At 39.2% G+C, this 9,272-nt stretch overlaps 1 protein-coding gene across 1 annotated transcript in view; it reads left to right on the top strand.

Moving 5' to 3' along the window:
* The first annotated feature begins 2,853 nt into the window (after window positions 1-2,853).
* aff2 (AF4/FMR2 family, member 2) overlaps window positions 2,854-9,272 on the top strand; it is a 689,661-nt gene continuing 683,242 nt past the window's right edge. The window contains exon 1 of the mRNA XM_034181164.1: window positions 2,854-2,969. The gene's annotated coding sequence lies outside the window, so the exon portion shown is untranslated. The remainder of the gene's footprint in view (window positions 2,970-9,272) is intronic.

The raw sequence follows: 9,272 nt of genomic DNA, 5'->3' as shown, positions 1-9,272 counted from the left end.
TTACAAATGATCTTCTTATGGCCTCAGACAGTGGACTCATCTCTGTGCTTGTTCTGTTAGACCTCAGTGCTGCTTTTGATACTGTTGACCATAAAATTTTATTACAGAGATTAGAGCATGCCATAGGTATTAAAGGCACTGCGCTGCGGTGGTTTGAATCATATTTATCTAATAGATTACAATTTGTTCATGTAAATGGGGAATCTTCTTCACAGACTAAGGTTAATTATGGAGTTCCACAAGGTTCTGTGCTAGGACCAATTTTATTCACTTTATACATGCTTCCCTTAAGCAGTATTATTAGACAGCATTGCTTAAATTTTCATTGTTACGCAGATGATACTCAGCTTTATCTATCCATGAAGCCAGAGGACACACACCAATTAGCTAAACTGCAGGATTGTCTTACAGACATAAAGACATGGATGACCTCTAATTTCCTGCTTTTAAACTCAGATAAAACTGAAGTTATTGTACTTGGCCCCACAAATCTTAGAAACATGGTGTCTAACCAGATCCTTACTCTGGATGGCATTACCCTGACCTCTAATAATACTGTGAGAAATCTTGGAGTCATTTTTGATCAGGATATGTCATTCAAAGCGCATATTAAACAAATATGTAGGACTGCTTTTTTGCATTTACGCAATATCTCTAAAATCAGAAAGGTCTTGTCTCAGAGTGATGCTGAAAAACTAATTCATGCATTTATTTCCTCTAGGCTGGACTATTGTAATTCATTATTATCAGGTTGTCCTAAAAGTTCCCTAAAAAGCCTTCAGTTAATTCAAAATGCTGCAGCTAGAGTACTGACAGGGACTAGAAGGAGAGCGCATATCTCACCCATATTGGCCTCTCTTCATTGGCTTCCTGTTAATTCTAGAATAGAATTTAAAATTCTTCTTCTTACGTATAAGGTTTTGAATAATCAGGTCCCATCTTATCTTAGGGACCTCGTAGTACCATATCACCCCAATAGAGCGCTTCGCTCTCAGACTGCAGGCTTACTTGTAGTTCCTAGGGTTTTTAAGAGTAGAATGGGAGGCAGAGCCTTCAGCTTTCAGGCTCCTCTCCTGTGGAACCAGCTCCCAATTCAGATCAGGGAGACAGACACCCTCTCTACTTTTAAGATTAGGCTTAAAACTTTCCTTTTTGCTAAAGCTTATAGTTAGGGCTGGATCAGGTGACCCTGAACCATCCCTTAGTTATGTTGCTATAAGACTGCTGGGGGGTTCCCATGATGCACTGTTTCTTTCTCTTTTTGCTCTGTATGCACCACTCTGCATTTAATCATTAGTGATCGATCTCTGCTCCCCTCCACAGCATGTCTTTTTCCTGGTTCTCTCCCTCAGCCCCAACCAGTCCCAGCAGAAGACTGCCCCTCCCTGAGCCTGGTTCTGCTGGAGGTTTCTTCCTGTTAAAAGGGAGTTTTTCCTTCCCACTGTCACCAAGTGCTTGCTCACAGGGGGTCGTTTTGACCGTTGGGGTTTTACATAATTATTGTATGGCCTTGCCTTACAATATAAAGCGCCTTGGGGCAACTGTTTGTTGTGATTTGGCGCTATATAAATGAAATTGATTTGATTTGATTTGATCTGCTTTTTTTCTACAAAATTAAACAACTGAATGAACATCCTCCGAGGCCGGTGATTCCATAATTATTGCCAGGGGTTGTAGTGTTCCCATAATGCGTTGCAGCATGTGTGTCTAAACACTAAAACCTTCAAAATTAATGCATTACTTTAAAACTAAAACATAGAGCTGATATTTTCACTTTGTAAATCAACATGGCATTAATTCTAATAGCTTGTCCGGAATTACTTTGTTTGAAATTTTAACCATAAGTCAAAACTGTCTGTCTGTGCATGACTCCAGTAATACGCTGGCAAGTCTGTATGGTATGGAAAATAAATCATCCTTTTTTTTTTTCTCCTCTCTCGTCCTTTCTTTTGGTCACCAGGTCTCTTTTACTGAGAGAAGGCTCATCTGAGACGGAAGTGCTGAATCATTGTGTCAGTCAGCAAATTATCGGTTTAGCATTTATCTGTAACTTCTGCTAATTTTTGGGGGGGTTATCGTTTTAGCTTTATAAAAGTTAACTTTTCAGTTGGCCGAATAACGGTTAGCGAAGTGGTCCATTCATCTGTGTCTGTGCTCAGTTATCTGTCCTCAGCTGACATTTGGACGTTGTTTTCCGACTTTATGGACGTTTTCTGTCCAATATGATCATCTATGATAAAGGTCAAAATGTTGTAATTTTTGCCAAATAAAAATGAACTTGGTGTATATTTACCAGCAGAAATGGACAGGGCTGTTTGCACATGAATAAAATCAAACTTGGAGGTCCAACATTTTGAGCGTTACTTCTCTTCGGCACAGAGGACTCACATGTGTTTGAGATCTGTGGGTCTCTGCATCTGCCATTTACTCCTAACGCACATTCCTGAATCCATCCAAGGAAATATTTAGTAATTTTACGAGCAAAAGAAAAAAAAAACCTTTTTTCTCTGTTGTTTTTCTTTATTTGACCTCATCTTTCATAGCAACCCTCATTGATTACTTTCACTTTGATGCTTTTCCACATATCAAGGTTCATGGTTTCTCTCATTTTCTCTTTATTTCTTATTCCCAACTTTTTTTTATCACTTAGAAATTTAATAGCAGGCTGAGCACTGAGATAATTTACTTGGCTGCTCGAACGACGCTGCAGGAAAAGAATGTCAGCCAAGACAACTCCAGATCCGACTTGTTAGTAGTACTTGTTAAAACAGGGGGTCATATTGGTGGCAGCATGTGTGTTAACCTCCACTGGTGAATGCTAACAAGTGTTCTCTTTGTCCGCTTGCAGTCATCTGGAGTCGGAGCGCAGCGCCCTGAAGAGGAGAGAGTGGGAGAGGAGGACCCAGGAGGTCCAGCAGGATGAAGACCTGTTCTCAAGTGGATTCAATCTGTTTGGAGAACCTTATAAAGTAAGACCATGGGGTGACAGATGGATTTAATGATGGGGCAAACATTTTCATCCCTTTTTAGTAACATACTTGTAATGAAGTATAAGTCACAGCACTTGTTAAAGGAGCTGTGTTGTAAAACCTTTGACCAGTGTGCAGAGTGTATCCTGCCTCTTTCCAACTGACTGTTGGACTAAACAGGTTCTGAAAATGAATGAACGAATGAATGTCTCACAGAAAAGAAAAACAATCCTGATGTCCACCAATCCGGACCCAGATCACCTCCAAAATTCAATGGAGTCTTCCATGACTCAATATATATCTGTGGTACAAATGTGGTGGTAATCCATGAAGTAGTTTTGATGTAATCCTTAAAAGCCTACAATGTGAAATCCTGAGCCAGAGTCCGGATCCGGAGCCAGATCGCCTCCAAAGTTTAATGGAGTCTTCCAGTGGTGTAGTCTACATTTTTGAAGTGGGTAGACTGTGTTTTTTGCCCGTCATCAACCCTGTGCATATGCACCCCCGGTTATTAACATTTTTAACACCATAACAACAAATAGATCTATACTTTCCACCTGATCATTTATATTCTATATTTGCCACTATAAATGTGAGAAATGTGTCAGAATGTAAGTAATTTGCACCAATTGCAAAATACAGCATACAACAGCAAATCTAAAAGAGTGATTAAAAAATACAAAGATCAAATCCATTTATTTTTTGGCATCTGAAAACCTAATTTAACAAAGAAATTTAATCAGGTCATAAACCAGGAATAAACAATGTTTAAATCCAGCCAAAAGTATCATATTGAAGCTACTATGTATGGTTTAACAGTAAATAAGACAACTTTAAGTCACAGTCACTCAAAAAAAAGTGACTGTGACTCCTTGTTATTAAGAAAGAAAAGTTCTCTTAACAATAAGAAGGAGCAGATTATTGCCTCCCAACTAAGAGTTCACTTTTCCTCCCTCTATTTAGTATCGGATATGAGCCTGTACTGTCAAATTCAGCAGCTGTAAGATTCACCCTTCATATAATCCACATGGCTCCACGTTGTTTGTGGACAGTTTAGACACATAAACAAAACTGAACACACCGGTCTACATGAGCATGCACCGGCTGCAGAGCCTCACGCCTCCTACCACAATCTCTGTTGAAGCTGACAGTCCATCATCAGGTCCACACGGGGACTGGAACCTGTAGGCTTTGTGGTCCATACCCAGTATAAACAAGCTCGTATTAGTATACGTTAAGTTCCATTAAAACAGCAGCTAGGCTGAAGGACAGAAGCTCGCTCCCAGAAAATTCACATACAACAATGAAAATATGGGAGATGCTTTACTTTGCAGAAACCTTTTCAACCCATGACAAAAACATTGGAGGCCAAAAGTAGAGTATGAAGACAACCAACTAACTAACTAAGACAACCATGCAACTAATACCGGAGAGTATGTCACTTACCAATTCCAGTCATTTTAAAACTACACTATCCAACAGCCAATGGGAGTCAAGCTCAAGAGACATCTGTAGATTACCGGCAAAACTCTATTTTTTAAAAAGCTGTTTCATTTTATATTTTAACAACAAATAAACGGATCATTAAAAATGTCCACGAATCAAAGTCCAAAGACATTTGCACAAGTAGAAGCTCTCCACTTATTGTGCTCAAATTCATATTTTAGAAATGACTCTGTCCTGATAACAACATTAAAGGCAATTACATATTTTGACGAAATTACAAGTTGAAATGACCATTAAAAAAATTCATCAAGAGGTTTATGTCACAGAAATCCTACTTTACAATCACTGCAGTCATTGTTAAATTATTTCCTGTTGCATTTCTAATAAACATTTGTATTTATTTACAGTTTTTGTTTTTCTGGTTGAAATGAGATATAAATAATCTACCAGACTTCAAAAAATAAATAATAAATAAATGTCTGAGGTTCCTTATGCTAAACAAGAAATTATCTAATCTGAAATAACAGGTGGTTTTAATTTACAGATGAAAGGTTTCTAAAGAACCATTTATTGATTCATTTAGCTATTTTAATTACAAGTGTTCTAAACTTTTTTTTAACAGTAATCAGAAATTCTGACAAACAACAACAAAAAACATTTCCAAGGATTTTTCCTTCAGAAAACTGCTCTATAAATGAGCAGTCCTGTGACACCTTTGTTTTGTAGAGATCAGTGGTTTCTGCCACTAGTCTTCCGTGTTTTCACCCGATGCATCGTTCCTATTGGACAATGCAAAGGTACGTCACAGTTCAGAGCATCGAAAGTTGGTTTGGATTGAACTTTGATGCATCAGACTGCCGACAAGCGGCAATGCGCGCTCCCGTCAGAAGCGTCGATTTAGCTCGGCTTCTGACGCGGCGCTTCTGACGCATCTAAGAAACAATGCATTTCATTGAAAATAATGCTTTTTAGACCGTTTTAAGGCCCATTAGCTTAGTGAACAAATAAAAAAACTAGCTGTTGTAGCCCACTTACCAGCAATGCAGACAGCGCCAGGTTTATCTCCACTCAGGGTGCAAACTTCATCAATCGGCCCTGAAGCAGCAGGTGGACGTTTTCGTAAAAAATCTAAAACCAAGGCCTGTTTTCTTTTCACTTTTTCATGTAATAATCACCAACGATACTTTCTCTAGCATTCTTCTTGTTTGTGTGCGGCTTTCGCACTGATTAGCTGGTAGCCCCGCCCCCATATATCTATGAGCCAATTAAAACTCTTATCTAGCAGAGTGAGCGCGGGGGGGGGGGGGGGCACATACAGTGCACTCTGCAGTGATGGACGCCTGATGGCTGTCTTTTAAAGGGAGAAAATAAAATTATAGTCAATAAGCGCTCATTTTATTGACACCGTCACGTTCCTCGGGGCAATTTGAAGTGCGTAGTGGGAAATTCCGGGTCTTTTTAGGTGAGTAGACGGCGTCTACCTGCATTCCACGTAGACTACACCACTGGAGTCTTCCATGGCCAAATATGTATCTGTGGTGAAAACGTCTCCAAACTCACATAGTTTTGACGTAATCCTGCTAACAGACAGATGGACAGAGAGTCAAATAAATACACACTGATGAATTTATTATGTCCTTGGTGGAGGTAAAAATGAGATGATGTATTTTTAGCTACCTGTTTCTAGGCCTGTTACTTTTCATACAAAGAAACCTTTTTGAGAAGAAAGAAGGGGGATTCTCTCTTCCCCAGCAGCAGCTTCCAGTGCTACAAACTGAAGCCAGTGCAGAAGTGCCAAAATCTACAGTTCCTCGAATAGCCAGTTGAAACTAGCTCTAAAAGCAAGTCAACCCCTATAAAATCCCAGACTAATATGTCAAACCTTATAACAGAAACAAACATGTTGACAGCCAGGTACAAAAAAATAACAACAACAGAAAAAAAACCTTGTTTTTCTATGTTTTACTAGTCTCCTCTTTAACAACATCTGTATTTTGGGGAGGGCAGCGGAGGTTTCCTTTTTTATTTTATTTCACTTAAACTCATTACTTTAGGCCATTTTAAGCCATAATATTATGCATATTGAGGGACATGGTCAATTTGATTGACAACAACCATCCAGACAGCCAGCTACCAACAGGCTCCTCATTCCTTTCATAGCAATTCACTACAGATGTAAGATAATTTGGCTTGATGTGCGGGTAATTATATGAAACGTCCATCTTATGAAGTCAGCTCTCCAGTATTTGCAGTGGATGGAATTTAAAATTTATTTAATTTGCATATTAGCATCATTGCCAGGTATCAACAGCTAATGTTAGCAATGCTGATATTACCATGGTTATTGAGGCTATATGCCTATTGTGGTTTTTAATTCTTGCGCCCAAGTCATCCATGGGGTTGAGTTAAGAAGATGATAGAGAATGACAGTCCAGATAGTTCTGTCATGTCACAGCATAGAGAAAATAGAAATGACAAAAGAGAGTGCAAAAGCCTGGAACTGCATTTATACAACCCCTGGCAATAATTATGGAATCACCGACCTCGGAGGATGTTCATTCAGTTGTTTAATTTTGTAGAAAAAAAGCAGATCACAGACATGACACAAAACTAAAGTCATTTCAAATGGCAACTTTCTGGCTTTAAGAAACACTATAAGAAATCAGGAAAAAAAATTGTGGCAGTCAGTAACGGTTACTTTTTTAGACCAAGCAGAGGAAAAAAATATGGACTCACTCAATTCTGAGGAATAAATTATGGAATCACCCTGTAAATGTTCATCCCCAAAACTAACACCTGCATCATATCAGATCTGCTTGTTAGTCTGCATCTAAAAAGGAGTGATCACACCTTGGAGAGCTGTTGCACCAAGTGGACTGACATGAATCATGGCTCCAACACGAGAGATGTCAATTGAAACAAAGGAGAGGATTATCAAACTCTTAAAAGAGGGTAAATCATCACGCAATGTTGCAAAAGATGTTGGTTGTTCAGTCAGCTGTGTCTAAACTCTGGACCAAATACAAACATCATGGGAAGGTTGTTAAAGGCAAACATACTGGTAGACCAAGGAAGACATCAAAGCGTCAAGACAGAAAACTTAAAGCAATATGTCTCAAAAATTGAAAAATGTACAACAAAACAAATGAGGAACGAATGGGAGGAAACTGGAGTCAACGTCTGTGACCGAACTGTAAGAAACTGCCTAAAGGAAATCAATCAATCAATCAATCAATTTTTTTTATATAGCGCCAAATCACAACAAACAGTTGCCCCAAGGCGCTTTATATTGTAAGGCAAGGCCATACAATAATTATGTAAAACCCTAACGGTCAAAACGACCCCCTGTGAGCAAGCACTTGGCTACAGTGGGAAGGAAAAACTCCCTTTTAACAGGAAGAAACCTCCAGCAGAACCAGGCTCAGGGAGGGGCAGTCTTCTGCTGGGACTGGTTGGGGCTGAGGGAGAGAACCAGGAAAAAGACATGCTGTGGAGGGGAGCAGAGATCGATCACTAATGATTAAATGCAGAGTGGTGCATACAGAGCAAAAAGAGAAAGAAACAGTGCATCATGGGAACCCCCCAGCAGTCTAAGTCTATAGCAGCATAACTAAGGGATGGTTCAGGGTCACCTGATCCAGCCCTAACTATAAGCTTTAGCAAAAAGGAAAGTTTTAAGCCTAATCTTAAAAGTAGAGAGGGTGTCTGTCTCCCTGATCTGAATTGGGAGCTGGTTCCACAGGAGAGGAGCCTGAAAGCTGAAGGCTCTGCCTCCCATTCTACTCTTACAAACCCTAGGAACTACAAGTAAGCCTGCAGTCTGAGAGCGAAGCGCTCTATTGGGGTGATATGGTACTACGAGGTCCCTAAGATAAGATGGGACCTGATTATTCAAAACCTTATAAGTAAGAAGAAGAATTTTAAATTCTATTCTAGAATTAACAGGAAGCCAATGAAGAGAGGCCAATATAGGTGAGATATGCTCTCTCCTTCTAGTCCCCGTCAGTACTCTAGCTGCAGCATTTTGAATTAACTGAAGGCTTTTTAGGGAACTTTTAGGACAACCTGATAATAATGAATTACAATAGTCCAGCCTAGAGGAAATAAATGCATGAATTAGTTTTTCAGCATCACTCTGAGACAAGACCTTTCTAATTTTAGAGATATTGCGTAAATGCAAAAAAGCAGTCCTACATATTTGTTTAATATGCGCTTTGAATGACATATCCTGATCAAAAATGACTCCAAGATTTCTCACAGTATTACTAGAGGTCAGGGTAATGCCATCCAGAGTAAGGATCTGGTTAGACACCATGTTTCTAAGATTTGTGGGGCCAAGTACAATAACTTCAGTTTTATCTGAGTTTAAAAGCAGGAAATTAGAGGTCATCCATGTCTTTATGTCTGTAAGACAATCCTGCAGTTTAGCTAATTGGTGTGTGTCCTCTGGCTTCATGGATAGATAAAGCTGGGTATCATCTGCGTAACAATGAAAATTTAAGCAATACCGTCTAATAATACTGCCTAAGGGAAGCATATATAAAGTGAATAAAATTGGTCCTAGCACAGAACCTTGTGGAACTCCATAATTAACTTTAGTCTGTGAAGAAGATTCCCCATTTACATGAACAAATTGTAATCTATTAGACAAATATGATTCAAACCACCGCAGCGCAGTGCCTTTAATACCTATGGCATGCTCTAATCTCTGTAATAAAATTTTATGGTCAACAGTATCAAAAGCAGCACTGAGGTCTAACAGAACAAGCACAGAGATGAGTCCACTGTCCGAGGCCATAAGAAGATCATTTGTAACCTTCACTAATGCTGTTTCTGTACTATGATGAATTCTAAAAC

The sequence above is a fragment of the Thalassophryne amazonica genome, chromosome 11 (assembly GCF_902500255.1).
Source record: "Thalassophryne amazonica chromosome 11, fThaAma1.1, whole genome shotgun sequence".
Classification (NCBI taxonomy): domain Eukaryota; kingdom Metazoa; phylum Chordata; class Actinopteri; order Batrachoidiformes; family Batrachoididae; genus Thalassophryne; species Thalassophryne amazonica.
Note: the sequence above shows the minus strand (reverse complement) of the source record. Positions and strands in the feature narration are given on the sequence as shown.